The sequence below is a fragment of the Argopecten irradians genome, unplaced genomic scaffold (assembly GCF_041381155.1).
Source record: "Argopecten irradians isolate NY unplaced genomic scaffold, Ai_NY scaffold_0597, whole genome shotgun sequence".
NCBI classification, from domain to species: Eukaryota; Metazoa; Mollusca; class Bivalvia; order Pectinida; family Pectinidae; genus Argopecten; species Argopecten irradians.
The window spans coordinates 3,169-27,500 of NW_027188064.1; the positions used below are offsets into that span (position 1 = coordinate 3,169).

A 24,332-nucleotide genomic window follows, 5' to 3' on the forward strand; every position below is an offset into this window, starting at 1 on the left:
ACTTTTAAAGATTGAAGTTTTTCCACGAGATGAAGTATCGATATCGTTATTCCAATGTTGAATAAATTGGTCAATTAATCTTTGTTTGATACATAATTTCAACTTATCTTTGCTAATAGTGCATGTGTTTTGGAAATTCCAAATATTACTGAAATCAGTATTATCAAAAATGGATTGAACAAAAGTTAAGATCCAGGTAATGTGGGAAAACACAGGTAAGATCCAGGTAATGAGGGAAAAATACATGTAAAATCCAGGTAATGTGGGGAAAACACAGGTAAGGTTCAGGTTATGTGGAAACACACGTTTAAAATTTCATGTTCCAAGATGGTTTTAAATCATACCCTTGTTTGGATAAACTCAAATGTATCTTTTTTCTCATTTTTTTTCAGATTCATCATATAAACCTGCCAAACCATTATGTAAAAACAAAGCATGTGATTTACATTGTGACAGAGGTGGTTTTAAAATGGATACACGAGGTTGTCGTCTCTGTCAATGTAATACACCCCCGAAAATACAGAACGACTGATTCCCGGACGCAGTTCCATTGATATCCATGCAGGGATTTGGACTTGGAAAAGGATGGAAAACGATATTCTTCGAACATTCCTTATAGCACAGGGAAGATATTCGACCAGAATGGACATATAGGTATTTGGAATACCACGGATCCTGCAGTGATACATGTAAATAATACTCGGGACATCTCTGATCGAACAGTAATAGAAAACTTCCTTCTGTATTTTGTCCTATTCAGTCTTTGCACATTACAGTGTTAACTCCCTTGCGGGTAGGTATCCATTGTGACGTCATTATTTTATATTTACATTTTCACTGCCGCCAGTTGGCTTTCATAATGGCTATTAATGCCAACTGAAAGACGTTCAATGCTTAAGCGAGCGAAATTGACGTCGTTTACCCGCAAGGTAAGGACAGATAACTGTAATACATAAAGACGGCATAGATAAATACTATTTTCAAAAGAATGATTTACAAATACAAAGGACTGGTACGTGAACTAGTAACGCGAAATGTAAGTTTATCATGACAACTCGCTTTTCAGTTGAAAATGGTGAGCTATGATTTTTCTGTATTATATAGTTGTTGTTTCAATCATTTTGTTTGTTCTTCACTATTTTACGGCTATACATTTATGACTCTAGTGAAGGACAATTCAGTCTAACGTGATCGGAAATTTAGGGTCTACAACAGCACCAATACGAATCGAAATTGCTGGCATCGCTGTGTGCAAAAACATAACAATGACATCTTTCAATTATTTTCGAAATACGTCTTTTTTTTTCAATTTGATAATATATCAATAATGTCCCTTTCGAATAAAAATTGAGGTAACACCGAGGCGGAACGACTACCGGTATGTATCTTTGCCAGGGTAGTGATGCGGTCCGGAGTGGAGCGAGCCGCCATATTTAATTTTAATCCGAGGAAAGTTACTGTGATATAGCCTATTGATGGTATGACCGTTGAGCTACTGAATGTTTGTCATGTATGTATTGGTCTAAGAACGCGATATAGTCTAAATTCTTCATAGTCATGACTTTTATTTTATTGTACGGAGGATAGCATGGTGTGTGTAGACCCATTTTGAATGCAAAGACGGGGGTAAAGCTGATGATACTGTTTCGGATAGGCTACCTGTAATGTTTTTTTTCCTGGAAACCTGTATATGACCTGTTAACCTATTGTTCGCTTAGACGCTCGCAGAGTTGTTCACCGACAATCAGATGTTCTGTATATTTAGGTGAGATATGTGACTGTACACACATAAGTACTACTGAAGTAACTATAGAATTCCCCGAACATTCCTGAGGAAAGCCCTCCGGTTGTAACCCCGACCAGCGATTCATTTTGTTGTTTATTACCGTTACCATGCTTGAACACATCTTTTGTTTTGATATCAAATACATATTTAGTTGTATCTAATAAGAATTCTTTATTGTTATTTTGAAATCCGCCAACTTATGACGAAAAATAATATCGAAGCGTGAACTAGAGGTAGTCCGAACCTGCACTGCGTTTGTATTCATACGTCATTGCGATTACGCTAATTTGAACGCGCCATTAATTGATTAATAGAATCTTTCCCTATCTAGAGGATGTGACAAAGAAATCACAGCCCAATGAGTAATTCATGAACATCTCATTCGAGGCTTGCCGAGGGTTGGATATTCAAGAATTCCCTCGAGCGTTGTGATTTTGTTTTCTCCCATACTTCACAGGGATATCCCGTAGTTACTAGAGAAAAGATATCTCTATCTTACACAGGGGGTATAAGACAGCTCACACGCGCTAGACAATAACATGACATCATCAATACATGCGGCGTAACTGCGGCGCGCATTGTAGATGACGTCATCAATTTTGACGCATAACGACGTTCCTGTGATAATGGCGCGATGAAAAAGCTGGAAACCAAGTGGAATTTCATCATTTTTCTACTAAGTATGGGAGAAAAAGAATCAAACATGGCAAGCCTCGGGTTGACCGGCCAAAATCTTTCACTCGGGTTGAGATATCCCTGTCCACTTCACAGACCCATGTAAGATTCTATTAATCTCAACCCTCGTGAAGGATTTTGGACGTCAACCCTCGGCAAGCCTCGTAAGATTCTATTAATATACAATCCACACCGCAGTGACGTAGCATGTAATAATTAACGTCATGGAATATTTTTTAGCGCTTGTGAACTGTAGACTGGACATTTTAATTCAAATGTATTTTATTATATGTTCGAAAAATGTGTGACACTCTAATAAAATAAATTATAATTAGCAGTCAATTGAAACGTCATGATATACACGTGCATATCAAAAGGTATCCAATACTTTTAAATGACATACGTATCAAATTACTAGTAAACGTTCCTGTCATAATTTGCGTGCCCCTGTGTTTTGGCTGAGGTGACCAATATTGCATTTTACGGTCTCGGAATAGCAGTTGAGACTGCTTGTTTTACACATGTTAATAGAAATTTAACTGTCGAAAACCGATATATCTAGATTTAAAATCCCATGAAAAGTTACATAATATAAGACCACGATCGAGAGCATTGTGGGTAGCGATAGGCCAAGGACGTCTCCTTGCAGGCGGTGTATGAGATTTTCAAATTATTTAGTCAAGATGACATAAATGATTATTCTAATTACTGGTTTATGTAAATAATGAATGTACTTGCAATATTTCCAACGTTGGACATTTTTATTTTGCTATAATTAATATCGATGCTGCTATCGTTTATGCGATGAGATGAGATGAGGAGGTTTTTTCCCTGTCGACATCAAAATAAAACTTGTATTTTAAGATAGTGACCGTGTATTCTGTTTATCCTACAACTTTTTCATTTAAGCATTGAAGCTTATAATTAATTTTCCAGGCTAGTTATGAAATGAAATACGTTTATACGTACGATTCCATTTATTTTTTCCAGGGGATTATTTTTTCCAAAACAATACGCAACGTCAATGTTTCTATTGTGACGTCACGATAACGTCGGGATTTCCGTGCCATTCTCGTATTTTTTTTTCATCGTGGAATGAAAAAAATGAATAGGCCAATCAGAAAGCCAGTAACAAAGAGAAAATTAATTATTATACATACAGAAGATGGTATTCAAAACGAAAGCAAATTGCCTGTTATTTACACGATTTCGCTCAAAGCGAAACGCTTTGATGATCAAGAAAAGATGCATTCATTAAACCGAATGAGTGTGTACTCATTTTTACTACCGTGGGAAATATGTAAGCGACGTCATTCCTGTGATTGTGACGTCAATGTTTGGCGGGACTGACTGCCGTTTCATTCAATCCTACTAAAAGTGACGTCACTGGAATGTTTGGGATCGAGTCATCACATTTAGAAATTGAATCAAACGAAAGAAATTAAACATTCATTTACTGACATCGTAAAATTTTCCTATTGCAACTATTACAGGAAATTTTTATTCTCCGGTATCGAGTTCTGTGCCCGACTAATGTCGATATTAGAGCTGAAAATGCATTGTTTCTTGATATTGTTCCGCTTCTTTTGTTGACTTTAAATTCGTAAAATGAACTTAACACGGAAAAGGGCGTCAGAACGCTTATTTTCAACGGGAATAAACACCGCAGTGATAAAGACCTTCCAAGTATATGACAACAGTGAATATTTGCATCAGGGAAATAGGGACACAAAAAAGTCGATTTTCTGCAAAAGAAAGTAAGTTAAACTACATTAATTTTGCTGGAACACTTAAATAATCGTTGATTTCAGAATAATTGGAATTATGAAGATACCTCTTACAGTATTTTTAATATGAATTTAAGGCAAAGCCTCAGAAGAGCGCAGCTACTTATAAAAATGTAAATATAATTAGTTAGCCGATTATAACCTCACAATGAGATTAAAACTGTTTTAACTTGTAGTCCGATCATTGATTTTTAGTAAATGCTATTCTTCAAAATTTGTGTCCAGCAGTAGTCATATACAGGCCAGAAAGAGATATTCAACTGGATTATTTCATTTTTTTCGATCTTGTTTCTCTCCAATGCGGAAAACTTGGCAACATGCCATGCATCAAAAATGCGCGGGAATATGTGGCGTACGGTGGCTGATTTATGCCATTTCGTCTTTTCGTCTTTCGCCCCGAAAAGACGAAAATTAAATATCTTAATTCTCGTCTTTTCGTCTTTTCGCCCCGAAAAGACGAAAATTAACAAATTTAAATTTCGTCGGGAAAAGACGAAAGTCAAACACGAAAGACGAAATTTTCGCGGCGAAAGACGAAATAACTAAATTCGTCTTTCGCCGAAAACAAAATTACACGAAATTCGTCTTGAAAATTAACAAACCTTAAATTTCGTTTTTTCGTCTTTTCGCCTTTTCGCTCCGAAAAATTACAAATTACAGATATACTTTATCATCTTTCATATACGACGGATATTATAATGTAATTTCTAATGTACAATTATGATGAAGACCATGTCATGTATGTAGTCAAAATGTCTTTTCAAATAATACACGGTACATTGTACCTACTGTTATAATTAACTGTATTTGAGCAATTTCTTGGTACAAGTCCTTCCTTTAAACTCAAAGTCTTCACGAGTTGTCTTTCATAAAAATATTTTGTTAAAAAGTTGATCCGTGGTTCAAACGCTTTCAAATATTACCCGCCGACAACTTTTTTTTATAAGATATATTAATGAATTTTAAAAAATGTATCAATCACGCTAAAAGATTTGCAGAATGATGAATCTGTTATTGGCACGTGGCATATGCCACGTGTGAGAAATCTACGTAACTGCTGTAAACATACATGTTGACTTATGTTTTAAAACTTCTAATCTTAGTTATTGATGAAGATACTTGTAATACTATCAATTTAATAAATCGATTGTTATCATAAACTACTTTGATGCTTCCATATTGAACAATTAAAGGTGACAAACATAGAAACTAAGTTTACATTATGATATATGTATTTTCCAGTTCAAATTTATCATAATAAACGATATCCGCTTAAATTTTAGAAAAAAAATAATGCTTTTGTAACATTTTGCCTGAAACAAAAAACCCGATTTTCAGTGTCGTTTTCTCGGTGAAGGATTCCGATACGAGTTACGTCCCCTCCGCTGTGACGTCATCTGAGCCACTCGCAGATGGCAGATGACAGATGACAGCTGAGCGCGCCATATATGTCAAATACTCGGTCGTGTCGTAATATGTAAACAATGGTTCAGTGTGCGGCATTTAATTGTACGAACAAAACGGGAAACAGAGAGAAGATAAGTTTGTTTACATTCCCGAAGTTCCCAAGGCTACGTAAAGAATGGACTCTTCGATTAAAGAGGAAAGACTTCGTGCCGACGGATTACAGCAGACTGTGTCAGGTACACTTTGCACCTGAATCTTTTACCAAAGATCCCCGCATTGTGAGCTCCATCAGATATGACCCTAAGTCCTTAAGACTGAAGCCGGATGCTGTCCCCACCATTTTTAACTTTTCTTCGCCTACATCTAGAGATGTCGATAGTGAAAGAGCAAATAGGGATCGAACCCCCTCTGTTTATCATGAAACACCAAGCAGGAAACGGTCAACATCAAGGAGTCGTTAACAGTCGTGCGATACAGAAAAGACGAAGATTTGAGGTATGTTATGCATTTTAAGTAAACATTCGTTTTTTATGTGTGAAAACGGATTTTTAACGAAAAATAATTTCATTGTGCGAGTATTATATATCTATACCATGTTAAAAAAATCAACAAAAGTTAAAACATAGGCCAAAACATGTGCAGTAACATGGGTTCCAATATGGCTACCAGGTTATCAAGGTACACAAGTCAGAAGGTGTACAAATGTATTTTTCTGCTAAAACAGTAGCTAGGCTATATTGAAAAAAAAAACCTAACTGTATTGAAATATTGCATCATTAACATGTACAAAAAAGCAAATGTATATAAATCTATATATCCTTGAAATAAATTCTAATAGACAAAAATATTTATTGTTAGGGGAAAGTAGTCAAATTTCGGACGGATTCAAATTTCGGACATTAATTAGAAAATACTTTAAAACTCATAAAATAGTCCAGATATTTGATAAAAAGTCGTTGTAACTGACCTATGCTTTACTTTCAAATTGGAAATTAACTAGATTGAAGAACAGATGTGTGAGCATTATATTTTGTATGGTAAGTTTGAATATGAATATGTGACTGCGACCTTTCCTGCGGTTGAATATACAAAAATGAACTGGTCAAATGACGCAATATGGAACTCCATGTCAAACATGTCTTATTCAGTGTGTTCATTAAACTTTTTTTATTTTTTTTTTGTTTAAACACATCCTTTTATTGTATTTTGAGTAAAAAATAAACAATGCAGTGGGAATTAACCATCACTTTACCTATATAAAGTTTGGTGTCCGAAATTTGAACACCCATTACTAATATGAAAATTTCCTTATTTGGAACAGTCCAAAATAATCGATAAATACTTAAATATTGTTCGATTTTCATAATATTTGTAAAGTTCTGAATGGATTTTAGTAATTCAGAGCTTTCCTTAGTTATAAAATTAATAAAAAAGTAGAAGTAGTAACTAGGGTAACCAGTTATATCCTAGAAATAAAAGTGCAAGTAGACAAGGGAACATGTTTATCAGCTAAAGCCTTTAAGGGTACTTACACATTGAGCCCAAAATCTGGGTATATATGATGAAAGTTACAAAAGATATATATTATATTAACTAAACAAACTCAACAAACTTTTTATTGCAATGCATATACATTTGCTCACATGAAATTCATGATTATGTAACAATATACATGTTTTATATGAAAATCATACTAATTTAATTGGTTTTTAATTGCTGTCCGAAATTTGAACACCCTATGTCCGAATTATGAACACCCCTGTCTGAAATTCGAACAGCTATACATTGCTGATTACTTTGGCCTGGTATTAAACAAATTTAGTATTTGTGTCAAGTTTCAAGTGATAAATGCAAGAAAAGAAAATTCTCTTTCTGCTCATACCTCAGTTATGGGGGTATGTGGATAGGTTTCAAGGATACAAAGGTTTACTATTAAGGTGTCCGAAATTTGACTACTTTCCCCTAGATGTTAGCTGATATCACTGACATGCATCAGGATGAGAATGAATATGACAGTGTGCACTACAGACCAGACCAGTGCCATATTGAGACACAGACAGAAATACCAGGCCCCAGGGACAAATGTGTTGGGACAGATGATCTGGATACAGGGATATTTTCTGTTGGATGTCAGACTTCCTACAATATAGTGGTATGTTATACAGAGTCAAATATAATTGTACAATTCTACAATTTTAAATAATCTTATTACAAGATTTGATATATTATATTTCTTTAGCATTACCAGAAGTATATATCATATGTACCTGTAAGAAAGGAAAAGTATTTAATACTTTTTCATCATTTAGAATATGTAAATATTTGTAAATGAATGTTTTGAAAACACCTTGATGAGGAAATATGCTCCTCATACTCCAGGGGTTACTGTAATTAATGGAGGTTATATATATCTATCCACCCCTAGACTATCTCATACATGTAGTAAAACTGGTAATGATCCTTGATGTACATCAAAGGAATGGTATATTTACACTGTGTTGCTTTGAAGTGGGGGCATCACTCTTTGAAATCTTCAAAGGAAGTTTCTGGAGGCCTGTGATTGACTGATTGGATCATTTTTTTTCTCCTCAATTGCCTCCAGTTTTACTATGAGATAGTCCAGGGGCATCCTCGATATTCCAGGGTTCCAATCACTTACGATCTCTACACCCCTGGACTATCTCATAGTAAAACTAGAGGCAACAGAATAGAACAGGTAATTTAGTCATTTGATGTACATCAAAAAGAGCCGTATAACGGTACACTGTGGTTGACTGTGTGGCTTTGATGTGTTAGTCGCTCTCTCTGTAGTCTTCAAAGGAAATCTTTGCTAGCCTGTGATTGGTCAAATGTTTTCCGCTGAGCTGCCTTCAATTTCACTATGAGATAGTCCAGGGTGTAGAGATCGTAAGTGATCGGAACCCCTGGAATATCGAGGATGGTCCAGGGGTGGATATAACATCAGTGATAGTAACCCCTGGAGTATTGTGGATGGGAAATATCTTACTTTAATTTTAATGATCATTAAGAAAACTTAACTTGTTGAATGGAATTACCTTTTGAAGTACTTTTATCTTGATTTTTTTTTTTCAATGAAGGTTTTAATAAATTATATCTGTTTAATTTTCTCTTACAGCAACGACGGCATGTGTCGCTGCAGGTGACTTCAGCTAGACCAAAATCTTCTTGTGGTGTTCAAGCGACTTGTATGATGGAAAACACATCGACACAGTGTACCAGATATAAAAAATGTGTACAGGTAGTGGAAACTGGAACAGACCAGAGTCTGGATGATTATCAGGAGGAGTGTTGATTCATCAACACATGATCCTGAATGGGTGCCGACGTGTGAGACTGAGGACGATAATGAAATGAAACTGCTGATAAACAACAAGTTAACATGGATACTCAGGAAAACTGAACCGGACAAGGCCAAGAAGTATGTGGTGTTTGAACAGAGGTCTGATGGAACTTTTAGATTCCTGTCCAGATTGTATGAGAACAAGTTTTGCAACATGTAAGAACTATTATAGGGACATGTGTGTGTTTTTCTTCAAGATGTATGTGTGGTTTTACACACGGGCAGTTGGTGTAGTCAGCCATTTTCAAAATCTATGCCTTGGGGAAATATCATTAATTGCCAGTGCAATAATTTTTCAGATGGAAATATGTGCCAGTTAAGACTTTAAATTTTATGCACCATGCAGGCATTTCCAGACTGTGTTTGTACATCCTACAATATGCTGCAACGGACTTACATATATCCTTCCACTTTGTCCTGCTGGCAGTTTCAGCAGTCAACTATGTTTGAACAACTGCGAAATAGTGGTCAAAAACTTAAACTTGGGGGTGATGCTCGATGCTCTTCACCAGGCCATACTGCCAAATATGGGAGTTACACCTTAATGGATGCACAGACTTCAAAAGTCATTGACGTACAACTTGTTCATGATCAGGTAAGTGTAATATAAAGTATTTGTGACATTGTTATAGTTTTTTTTAAACTTTCTTGTTGTTTTAGATATTTTAATAATATTTATACACATAAAACACATGATGGATCAAGAATGTAATACATTGTGAGATCTGCAGAACATATAAAAGTCTGAATCAATTGGCAAATCAATAAGTGAAATAATTTGTGTGTGTGTGTATATATATGATAATATATATCAATTTTTATAGTCAAATGAAGTGAAAAACTCCTACGGTATGGAACTTGAAGGGCTGAAACGTGCACAACATCATCTCCAGGAAGAAGGTCATGACTATATCAGACTTAGTTACAGATAGACACAGTCAGGTGAACAAAAAGTTTCATGAGAACAAGAATGTCCCAGTATCAACCATTGGTTTTGACGTGGTGGCATGTTGCAAAAGGCAAGTGTTTAAATTTCAATCTCATATTTTTCCAAAGAGTAATTAAATAAATAGTACTTTCTTCTTTTAAGCTTATTAATTAATTGTTATGCATAACTTATGTACACCAGTCCCTGCATTCTAACCACTTTATTAAACAGTCACATAGTGTTAAGGACTCTCAAAAGGTTATAACTTTATATTTACCTGTAGTTCTTTAACTGACATTTATAAATTGAATATATAGCAGTACAACATTTTATGATTATGTTGTGACTGCTATTTGAATGTATATAATTTACTTGAGTTTCTATGAAAACTATATATTAATAATTAAGTCTTATCCAGATCAATGGCCATACATTTGCCTTGCATCAATTATTTATCTTCTGACCTTGTCATTAAATCTAATATTTTCTGGTATTCAGGTGTCTACAAAAAGTTGGAAGCTCTTGGCAAGACAAAGAAATATGCATTGGTCGGGACAATGGGCAAGATCCATAGGCAACCATGTGTATTGGTGTGCTGCCAGCAGTGATGGTGATGGGGAACTCGTACGCCAAAAGTGGACTAGCATCACTAATCACATAGCTAACATCCACGAGAGTCATGGTGACAAATTTCAGAGCTGCCAGCATGGGAAATCTTGACAGGATATGGTTTAAGCCAAGGTAATAACTAAGAATTAACTCTATAGTACAACCACATTAATTCAAACATTATTGGAAACAGACATACCAGGTAATTTTTGACGAAATTACTAATTTATGCTGTGAAAGAAGACAGAAAGTTTGTTGAAGGTGTAATACTTTAACTTTTGATATACATCAAACAGACTGAAATGTTGCTACTTCTTATTAATTCACAATAACAAAATTGAAATGAGATAAAGAAAGTTGACCTGCTGTTTGCTTGAAAAGTATAGTGTGTTAAAAAAATCCATAACCTTGACATGGCTAGGTTCCAAAAGTTTATTAATGTTATAAAGACTATATAATTATAATTACACGCAAGATGTTTTTTTTAATTATTTAACTTTTTAATTGTGATACATTGTTAGCTGATGGGTGTACTGTGTCAGTGTAAGGAAACACTAATTTTACATTGTTATTATCATTTCAGGGTAGCAAGGCTTTGGAGAAGTGAAAAAAGATTGTCCACAGTAAAACTGCTTCTGAAGGACATTGGTAAACTGTCCTCCAGCAGAACAGACGTCAAGCCTCGAATCTTACCACAACATTGTGAACTTCTTTGCATCCAAAGTCAACACACAACTTTTACAACCAGATGAAAGCCAGGTAGTGAATGATAGTTCATTGTTGTAGTTATAACTTTAAAAACTAACATATATATAAGTCCATAGCACAAGATAACAAAAATGTTGACTGAATCAAAACAAACACATGAATATATATTCAAATCAACAACCATAAACATGTTCAAAATTTAATAACTAATTGTTTTGTTTTATTGCTCTTGTTGGAAGTCTTTCACCTTTTCTAAAATTTTCTTTTTATTTCACAGAGTCTGCCTTACGGCACTCACTTCAATGCTAATTCATCAAGATCACAGGCAATGAAGGATGGAAAAGGGCAATACAGAGTGTCATTTCCTAAGAGTAGGAAAGGTGATCCAGTGGCAAAAGAAGTTAAAGTCAAGCAGAACTTTGGTAAATAAAATTAATTTATATTGATTTTGCTTACATCCTTTAACTATTCTTCTGTAAATTCCTCACAAATGGTCAATAGTAGTCCTGAGATTTCTTTAAGGTACATTTTTTAAGGCCAAATAGAGATTTTTTTGCTGTATTTTTCTAAGTTTATATAAATATATTTTACCAAATAAAGAAATAAAAACTCTTAAACAGTTTCAAGAAAGATGCAATGTAGGGTTTTTTCCCAATCGAAAAGGTACCGCCCCTGAAGTTATTGAGTAAGAAAATAATTGATAGTCCTTATTCATTATGAAATATACTACTCTTATTGATCCCCTGTATTATTAATATAAGGTCCGACCATTTTCTACAAGGATGATTAATAAAAAGACAATATCGACAGATACTTTTTGTACACTGAATAATGTTTAATCCTTTCTTTAATTGACAGATCTACAATCCAAAGAGAGCTTATGGAGGAAGTGGTAGTCATGGAGCAGAGATGAATTTAGCAGCTATGGCCAGGCCCAGAGAGCACTAAGATTCAAGAGATTGATCCTGCTCGCACCAACCAATCTCTGGGACAACGGAGAGCAGCTGATCACCAAAACTATGGACAGAGACACTGTTATAACAAAACAACTTGCAGGAGATTTTAACTCTTATCCATGTTAGAAATGTCGGGCCTGATAAACACAGTGAACTGTCCTGATGGAAAATGTACCTCTATATACAAAACCCTAACTTTTCAGTTAGAAACGAGGATAGAGAAACCCTGTGAACTGTTCTGATGGAAAAGTTCTTCTAATAGCAGAGACAGCACAAGATGGTATTACTTTTACGATTTCTCTTGCCTAGAAACTTTCCACGTCCATCTTATGAACCTTCTATATGCAACATGTCTGTAGGTTCTAAATTAAAGAGAGAGAAAACAAAGCAATGTACATAATGTAATTGCATAAAGTTGACAGACACAAGTTATAAATGCTTAACCTTCTAACAAATTTACCCTTTTATATGTAGGTATAACTTAATTAACATAATATGTGCCAAAATCTTTATAATTGTGCTATAGATAGAGACATCTTACCCACTCGGCCACCGTGGCCCCTATATATGCTATATCATTTATGCTATAAATATCTTTGATCATAAAATGAAATTAGTCCAGCGATAATCAATGATTAAAGAAAACTATAATGTAGATCTGATCAAGTACCTGTGGATGTTTTCTTGTGAAACATCGTTTTCTTCTGAATATTCGTAGAAGGATGTTTCCAGAACATGGATGTTTAAGCAGTTTGCTGCAAAATCCTTCATGCTGAGTTATACATTCAATGCCTTCTAGTTTCTCTGTAAAATGTCCATATCGTGGCAACATTTTCGCTCCTCACTTGTGGGCATAGGGGTGCAAAAACTACAAGAACACCTGTTCAAGGAAATTTTTTTATTCAATTAAGATTACCATTAAAGTTAATACTGTTTTGGTTGTTTGAGAACAACTCACGATGAATGTTTAGTATCAGTATTGTTGGGATATTTTTGAGTCTCTCTTGTGTGTTTTTAATGACCAAAATCAACTGATTTTGTAGTTTGAATTAACTGTTTCAATTTAATACAGTATGTATATAGTTTCAGATATTTGTTGGCAAGTACACTCTTGCTTAAGAATTATTGACTTCAGGAAGTGCTATAAATATAAAAAAATAAACAATTTATATTGATTATAATTGCTGAAACAGCTAAATAAGAATGCCAGATTCAACAGGATGTTGCAGATTTATTATTTGTAAGTTATTTTTGGAATCATCAGCAGTCATCATAACATCCATATGACTGGCCTGGTTTATTTGCAACAATTAAATTAATTCAGTACATTGTATATTATATGTGTGGTGTTAGTGTTTCAAAATGATAAATTATAAATAAACAATACTAAATATAAAAAGATTTCAAAATGACTTCTACACCGGACCGGAAGACGAAAAGACGAAAATTAAGGTTTGTTAATTTTCGTCTTTTCGGGGCGAAAAAGACGAAATTTAAGGTTTGTTAATTTTCGTCCTTTCGAGGAGAAAAGACGAAAATTAAGGTTTGTTAATTTTCGTCTTTTCGAGGCGAAAAGAGGAAAAAAAAAGAGATTTTTGAAGGCGAAAAGACGAGAATCAAAGTCGCTAATTAGCGTGTATCGGGGCGAAAAGACGAAAAGACGAAATTTAAGGTTTTTTAATTCTCGTCTTTTCGGGGCGAAAAGACGAAAAGACGAAATGGCACAAATCTGCCACCATAGTGGCGTCATCTTTGGCACCATGCTTCCTGACGTCACGGCTGACGGTGAGCTTGACAACACACCGACAGTACTCATTTTGACTAGTTATCTAAAACTATTTACAGTAAACTTCAAAGTGTATCCTGATGAAACATTTTGTCTTTAGAGAAAATTTCAAATCCCGCTGCTGATAACGAGTATTAAAACATGGCTGCCTGCATGGAGGTCCAAAGGGGTACTGGAATGTATTGAAATCTATATGCCTTATACACACGTGTTATGGTTAGTAAGCGGCGGTGCGTTTTGTACCGGCGCTATCATCAAAGAACACGGCGAGAAATTACCTTATGTTTGTTACAAGTGAGGACAACAACCAAGCGAAGCGTGTGTACAAAATTCGTCAGTATATTCAGTTTTGATTTGATTTCTTGGCGAAAACAACGGGTGGACACATTTCAACATGACTTCCTTCATGAACAGCAAGATGGCTACCAAGAAGAGCAAAGCAGTTATTCAAGCGACCTACGACATGACGACAAAGCCTGCAGAGACACACGACACATCCTTCGTCCCCACAAGTGACATCTTACGTCAATTCAGGCTAAACCAAGGCCATGCTAGATGAGCTAGTGTTCCCTAAAAACGACAAGCAGCGAATGGCGTACTCCCGATAATCACAACTGGATACGAGCAACATAACGGACACAGCGTCAGCATCCGAGTACCTAAGATTGGCAGACCTATCCAATACCCAGAGGGCCTCAACTACTTCGCTCATGGCATCAAGGCTAGAGATGCAGACTCCGTCCTCAAGAATGGATTGAATCCCACTCGCAGTCCGTACATCGACTTCACCGACTCTCCTGATTACGCCAGAGCTGGTGCCGATTTGCTGGTTCACATCGACGTCAGAAAGATTCCTGCAAGCTGGCTTCCGCCTGTATAAGATTGGCCCCAACGTCTACGCCACAGACTTCAGAGTCCCACCAGAGTTCATCACCTACATAGAGTAACTTTTTACTCTCATCTTCCCAAACGGCCCTTTTCAGGGCCACAACAACAGCCCTTTTAGAGGGCTACCACCTCTCTCAAAAAGCACCTATAAACTCGAAAATACGCACCATAATATTAAATTTCATAATCATTTAAAATAATGGAACAAGGAATTAATACAGAAATCAGAAAAATATCGATAGATAGATCAATAGATTGATAGATACATAAAGAGACAGATAGATATATTCAAATAGATCGCTAAAGAGAGATAGATCGACATATAGAGAGATAGATAGATAGACAGAAGAGAGATAGATGGAAGAATCTATAAAGAGATAGATATATTTATAGAGAGTGATAGATCGATATATTGAAAGATTGATCGATAGAGAGAATAGAGATAGATAGAGGAATATATAGAATGAATAGGTATATAAACAAAGATAGATAGATAGATAGATAGATAGATAGATAGATAGATAGATAGATAGATAGATAGATAGATAGATAGATAGATAGATAGATAGATAGATATAGATAGATAGATAGATAGATAGATAGATAGATAGATAGATAGATAGATAGATCGATAGATAGATAGATAGATAGATAGATAGATAGATATTATTATATAGATAGATAGATAGATAGATAGATAGATAGATCGATATAGATAGATAGATAGATAGATAGATAGATCGATAGATAGATAATAGAGATAGATCGATAATAGATAGATAGATGATAGATGAATTCATAGATAAATAGATAGATAGATATGATAGATAATAGATAGATAGATAGATAGATAATTAATATATAATTTATATATAGATAGATAGATATAATATATAGATGGATAAGGCACCATTTATTAAGCCGGGGATTGCGGGTTCGAGTCCCGATATAGATTAATTTTTTTAGATGAATATGAATTTAAAATTTAAATAAACCATCTATATTGTTTAATAATCAACCATATAATCATTATATATATACCTATTTAATATTCAGCTTTCCATATATTCCATAATGATAAGAGAAAAGATAGATTTAAAAAAATACAGAACATTTAAATTTCAATATTCGACACTTTAAATTTACGGAGGCGCCTATTTATTCAAAGTACCTAGCTAAACCTGATTAGTACCTGTATAATATAATCCTATTATAATTACTACTATGAAAAAAAATATTAAAATTTCATGTAAAAATTTCCACTTTAGAATATCTTTCTAAAATAACTAAAATACGCCAATAAATTTACACGTAAAGATTTCAGATAGATAATATCAAAATACGCATAGCTCAAGCGCGTTAAAACCGGCGCTAATCAAAAAACACGATAGAGAAATATACTATGATTTAGATACAAGTAGATGAAACAACCAAGCGAAACGTGTGTATCGCAAAGTTAATCAGTCAGTATAGATAGATTTAGATTTTGATTAGTTCTGAAATAAAAATATCTCGTAACAAATCAAATAACGTGTAACAGCCCACGCCCATTATTCACCTCCTCTCAATCACGACGTCTATAAAAATTCTAAAAAAAAAACGGTGGACACATTTCAACATACAGATTTACCAAGACAGAAAGATAGCTACCAAAAGAGCAAAAAGCAGTTTTAGATCAAGCGATACGAAAGAAAAGATAAAGAAGAAAACACGAACAAAAGCCCCTAAAGACAAGTTAGTCGAATTCCGGCTAACCAAGGCAAGACTAGAGAGCTAGAAAGCTCACCTAAAAAACGACAAGCCAAGCTACGTAGACTCCGAAAAAAGAAAAACATACGGAAACAGCCAGCAAGTACCAAAGAAGGCAAGACAAAACCAAATACCCAAGCCTCAACTAAGCCCAGGTATCAAAACTAAAGCAGCCTCCGTCCTCAAGAATGTTTAGAATCCCAAGCATAATCCAAGTAGATCGACTTCAAGACTCTAAAGCCCAAGCCTAAAAGCCGAGCTGGTTCAATCGAAGAAAACCAAAGATTCCTGCAAGCTGGCTCCGCCTGTATAAGAACCTAAAGTCTACCAAGACCACCCAAACAGATAACAGGCTAACCAAGAAGCTAAACAAGCAAGAATAGATAGTATATATCTACAGCCAAAAAACCCCAAAAACAGTCCTTTTCAGGACTACCCAAATTTCAGAAAAGTAACCTACGCCTCAAAAATACGCTAACCCAAAACCCAATATATAGATAATACATAAAATAAGATAGATATTAATATTAAGATAGAGTAGATAGATAGATAGATAGATAATAGATAGATAGATAGATAGATAGATAGATAGATAGATAGATAGATAGATAGATAGATAGATAGATAGATAGATAGATAGATAGATAGATAGATAGATAGATAGATAGATAGATAGATAGATAGATAGATAGATAGATAGATAGATAGATATATAGATAGATAGATAGATAGATAGATAGATAGATAGATAGATAGATAGATAGATAGATAGATAGATAGATAGATAGATAGATATTAGATAGATAGATAGATAGATAGATAGATAGATAGATAGATAGATAGATAATAGATAGATAGATAGATAGATAGATAGATAGATAGATAGATAGAGATAGATAGATAGATAGATAGATAGATAGATAGATAGATAGATAGATAGATAGATAGATAGATAGATAGATAAGATAGATATAGATAGATAGATAGATAGATAGATAGATAGATAGATAGATAGATAGATAGATAGATAGATAGATAGATAGATAGATAGATAGATAGATGTAGATAGATAGATAGATAGATAGATATTGATAGATAGTCTTGATAGATATATTATATTATAGATAGATAGATAGATAGATAGATAGATAGATAGATAGAATAGATAGATAGATAATAGATATATAGATAGATAGCTAGATAGATAATGAATGAATGATAGATGATAGATTAGATAGATAGATATAGTATAGATAGATAGTAATTTATTTATACATAATATATAAATTATACAATATATTAAATCTATAGATAGAATAGATTATAGATAGCACATATATCTATATATATTTCCGTGGTTAATATAGATAGATTCCCGCCGGAGGTTGATAATATTTTGTATAGTTTACAACTAATTTAAATATATATGATATGTGTTGATAATAATAACATTTATATAATTAAGATAGATATATATATAGAAAATACTTTCTTGCTTTCCACGATTATAATGATTAGAGAAAACGATTAAAAAAATAGATACAATATACACCGCATTTAAATTTTTAACACTTTATTTACGGAGGCGCCTAATTTGATTCAAATACCTAAAATGATAATAGTATATATATTTTCACATAGTTTTATATGATATATAATACAATTTTTAAATTATTAAAAATTACTTTATTTATTTTTGTTTAAAACTAAATACAAAGCTATATTATGATTAAATTAATAGCTAGTACACTATTACATCGATTACAATATAATATGAAATACAGCGGCGCGTTTTACCGATAACAATATAGATAAAGAAAAGAAACATTAGAAAACGAAAACCTTATGTTTTACAATGAGGCGAAGCGATAAGGTGTAGAAATATTATTAGCAATTCAGTTTTGATTAGTGTTCTGAAATTAAATATCTCGGCCAAAAAATAACGTGTAACATGGGGCCACGCCCATTATCTCCTCTCAATCACGAGTCTATAAAAGCGAAAAAACGGTGGACACATTTCAACATGAAGAATCATGAACAGCAAGATGGCTACCAAGAAGAGCAAAAATCAAGCGACTACGAAGAGACAAAGCCAGCAAGACCAACACATCCTTCCCCCCACAAGTGAATCTTAAAATCAATTCCGCAAGCTAACCAAGGCCATGCTAGAGAGCTAGTGTTTCAAAAAAAAGCAGCGAATGGTGTACTTAGAAGATCAAAATCACAACAAGAAAAAAGCAAGAAAACGGAGAAAACACAGCGTCAGCAGAAAACCGAGTACCTAAGAATGGCAGACCTAATCCATACCCAGTAGGGCCTAGAACAACAATTCGCCCATGGTATCAGACTAGAGACTATAGCACCTTCAAGTCTCTCAAGAATGGAAATGAATCCCACACTCGCAGATCCTAGTACAACGACATTCACCGACTCTCCAGATTACTCTCAGAGCTGGTGCCAAATTTGCTGTTCACACGACGTCCAAGAAGATTCCTGCAAGCTGGCTTCCGCCCTGTATAAAGAGATTGTCCCCAACGACTCTAACGCCACAGACTCCCATAGTCCCACCAGAGTTACATACACCTACATAGAGTAACTTTTACTCTCACTTCCAAAAACGGCCCATTTTTCAGGGCCACCACAACAGCCCTTTTAAGGCAACCTCCCTCTCTCAAAAGCACCTATAAACCTCGAAATCCCCCACCATAATATTTAAATTTCACATAGATAGACTAGATAGGATAGATAGATTGAACAGAATAATATATTCACAGAAATCAGAATAATATTCGATTAAGGATAGAGTCAATAGATAGATAAATAACACTAAAAGAAGCCATATAAATAGAATCATATAGATCGTCAGACAGATAAGATATATCGCAGAATTATCAAGAATATGGAATTCTAGTAGATTTAAAAATTAAGTAGACAGATTCTAGTTCAGAGAACAATATAATTGTAGCAAGAATATAGATCGAATATAATGGAGATTGAAACGAGAGAGAGATATAAACGACAGATAGAGGAATACAAAGAAAGATAATGTATTTAAGTAACAATAGTCCATATGAAGAAAGACAGACGGGAGATAGATAGAATAAGATTAAAGATTAGAATAAGAAATAGATAGGATAGCGATTACAGATAGGATTAGATAGATAGATAGATAGATTAGAAATTCATAACCAATTATTTGAGCTAAAAGATAATAGATAATAGATATAGATAAAATAGATAGATAAAGATAATAGATATAGATAGATATATATAATGAATAATAGATAGATATAATATATATTATATAATATAATATATATAGATTATTTGAGATATATATATAGATATATTATATAATAATCCTGAAATAAAACTGACAAAAAACGCCGGGAAACCGGCAACTATCTACATATTAATGGACGGATTGGGTTTCGAGTCCCAGTCCCGACGAAGTTAAATATATTTGTTATAAGTTTTTTAATTTAACTAATTTAAATAATCACCAAAATATCATATATAAAAATCACATTTTTATTAATCATATATACAGATATAATAATAAATTTTTCCTTTTATTCCAAGATTCCATAATAAAAAAAAAAAAAAAAAAAAATTAAAAAATAAAAGATAGAAAAATAAATAATCGGTAGATTCAATTTTATACTATAATTTTAGAAAAAAAGAAATATGATTCACTAGCTAGCAAAGATTATAGTAAGAATGGACGGATTAAACCGCCGCCAAAAAACCAAAGGAAAAACCCAAAAAAAAAAGCAAAAAAACTAAAAAACAAAGCAATTAAAAGCACCCAGAATTAAAAGCTACAAAAATACAAAGACTCCCAAGAAAAAAGCTACCTATGCTAAGACGCAAATAAACCAAATAGCCAAAAAAGAAGAAAGCGTTTGTACAATCAAAAAAAAAAAAAAATAGATCCTTAAAAATGATACCAAATTTAGAAAAGAAACCAGAATAGATAGAAGATAATAGTACCTAAGAAGAATAGATATATATATAGATAGATATAGAAATAAGATAGATAAAGATAATAGATAATAAGATAGATAGATAGATAGATAGATAAGATAATAGATAGATAGATAGATAGATAGATAGATAGATAGATAGATAGATAGATAGATAGATAGATAGATAGATAGATAGATAGATAGATAGATAGATAGATAGATAGATAGATAGATAGATAGATAGAGAAAGATAGATAGATAGATAGATAGATAGATAGATAGATAGATAGATAGATAGATAGATAGATAGATAGATAGATAGATAATAGATAGATAGATAGATAGATAGATAGATAGATAGATAGATAGATAGATAGATAGATAGATAGATAGATAGATAGATAGATAGATAGATAGATAGATAGATAGATAGATATGGAGATAGAGATAGATAGATAGATAGATAGAAGATAGATAGATAGATAGAGATATAATAGATAGATTAATAGATAGGCCTCAATACTACTTAGATAATAGATAGATATCAATAGATAAGATATAAATAGATAGCCTAGTCCTCAAGATGGAATAGATAGAACATATAGTCCGTACAAGGATTAAAATAACTCCTAATTAGCCAATAGATAAAAATACTAAACAGATAGCTAGTTCAGAGCCATCGATAGAAAATACAAGCTAACAAAACTAATTTTTCCAAAGAAGTTAAGATTACAAAATCAAAAATAGAAATTAAAAACTTAAAATCTACAGAATAGAATTAAACTTCTATGAAAGAAATACTAGATACTAGTTTTCCCCTACATATACAGTAATGCGTATACCTATCCCCGAAGACGGCCCTTTTCGGGCCAACCCAACGTTTACCTGTATACGTATATATAGATACCTGCTAATAAAAAATACTTCAAAAATATACACAAAAATACGCCGATAAAGTACATTACAAAAATTTAATCATTTTAACAACTATACAGATAATAGAATTTAATAAAATAGATAGAAACAATAGATAATAGATAGATAGATAATCCTGAAATAAAATAGACAAAAATAGAAATCGATATAATAGATAGATAGATAGATAGATAGATAGATAGATAGATAAAGATAGATAGATAGATAGATAGATAGATAGATAGATAGATAGATAGATAGATAGATAGATAGATAGATAATAGATAGATAGATAGATAGATAGATAGATAGATAGATAGATAGATAGATAGATAGATAGATAGATAGATAGATAGATAGATAGATAGATAGATAGATAGATAGATAGATAGATAGATAGATAGATAGATAGCCATATAGATAGATAGATAGATAGATAGATAGATAGATAGATAATAAATAGATATAATAGATACCAATAGATAGATAGAAGAAAAAAAAAATAATATAGAAAAAAAATAGATAGAAGATAGATAGATAGATAGCCTCTAGATAAATAAGCGTTAAGCCTTAGAACCTCTTAGATTAGAAATAGATAGCATACATAGAATATATATAGATATATTGTATAGAAGATAGATAAATACCCCTCAAAATATCCTTTAGTTACCCAAAAATTCACGAAAAGTAAATATAACGAAAATACGCTAACCCAACCCAAAGAATAATATACGATAGAATGAATAAAAATAAAAGAAGAAAATAGAAAGATATAGATAGATAGATAGAGATAGATAGATAGATAGATAGATAGATAGATAGATAGATAGATAGATAGATAGATAGATAGATAGATAGATAGATAGATAGATAGATAGATAGATAGATAGATAGATAGATAGATAGATAGATAGATATATAGATAGATAGATAGATAGATATATATATATATAGATAGATAGATAGATAGATAGATAGATAGATAGATAGATAGATAGATAGATAGATAGATAGATAGATAGATAGATAGATAGATAGATAGATAGATAGATAGATAGATATAGATAGATAGATAGATAGATAGATAGATAGATAGATAGATAGATAGATAGATAGATAGATAGATAGATAATAGATAGATAGATAGATAGATAGATAGATAGATAGATAGATAGATAGATAGATAGATAGATAGATAGATAGATATATAGATAGGATAGATAGATAGATAGATATAGATAGATAAATAGATAGAATAGATAATAGATAGATAGATACAAAAAAAGAAAAAACGAATCTAAAGCGACGATAAATATATAATAAGTTTAAAGATATTTTACGTAATATAATTTAATATATATGTAAATAAATTAAATATCAAACGGCCAATCAAATATACGTAAAGTAACACAATTAGTTTACAATTTTATTAAAAATCACGATTATAAATTCATATGAAAACAACCAGGACAATTTAAAATGACTATCCTAAATAAAAAAGAAGATAAATAAAAAATAAAAGCATAAAAAGCGATGGACGACATTGCAAAATGCAGAACCACGACACATCCTTAGTCCTATACAAGTACATCAAATACGGCAAAATCCGGCTAACCAAGGCGAGCTAGATGAAAATATCTAAAAAGACAAAGCGAGTCAACTCCGAAGAAATCACAACTGGATACGAGCAACGATAGCAAAAAAGCAGACAGTCAGCATACCTAAGTACCTAAGTTTGAAAAGATAAAAAAGCTATCGAAAGAAGCCCAACTAAACAAGAAAAAAAAATGCCGTATAAACAAAAAAAAAAAACCGGCTAAGAAAAAAGAAAAGAAAGAAAAAAATCCCAAGCAAAAACCTAAAGAAAAACAGCACCCAAGCTAAGAAACAGCAGCCAAAAAACAGCCAAAAAAAAAAGCCGGCACCCAAGAAAGCCCAAACAAGCCCAAACTCCCAAAAAAAAGCTAGCTCCCGCCCCTCTCCTAAGAAGGCCCCAAAAGCAACCCACAGACCAAGTCCCACCAAAGCTAAAGCAAGCAAAAAGTAATAATCTACTATCTACCCAAAAAAAAACCCCTCAAAACAGTCCTTTTCAGGACTAAAAACTCGAAAAAATCCAGATACCGAAAATACCAAAATACGCCTCGAAAAATACTAACCCTAACCCAACCCCAATATATACGTATAAAAGTAATTGAACAAAAATTAATAAAAACAGAATAGATAGATAGAGATAGATAGATAGATAGATAGATAGATAGATAGATAGATAGATAGATAGATATAGATAGATAGAGATAGAGATAGATAGATAGATAGATAGATAGATAGATAGATAGATAGATAGATAGATAGATAGATAGATAGATAGATAGATAGATAGATAGATAGATAGATAGATAGATATAGATAGATAGATAGATAGATAGATAGATAGATAGATAGATAGATAGATAGATAGATAGATAGATAGATAGATAGATAGATAGATAGATAGATAGATAGATAGATAGATAGATAGATAGATAGATAGATAGATAGATAGATAGATAGATAGATAGATAGATAGATAGATAGATAGATAGATAGATAGATAGATAGATAGATAGATAGATAGATAGATAGATAGATAGATATATAGATAGATAGATAGATAGATAGATAGATAGATAGATAGATAGATATAGATAGATAGTTTTATATTAGATAGATAGATATATAGATATAGATAGACATAGATATATTATAGATAGATATAGATAGATAGTATATATATATATGAAAGATAGATAGATAGATAGATAATAGA

General features: G+C 32.7%; 1 pseudogene; it reads left to right on the forward strand.

The window, feature by feature from the left end:
- The first annotated feature begins 5,432 nt into the window (after positions 1-5,432).
- Positions 5,433-12,157, forward strand: LOC138313093 (uncharacterized; annotated as a pseudogene).
- Positions 12,158-24,332: the final 12,175 nt, after the last annotated feature.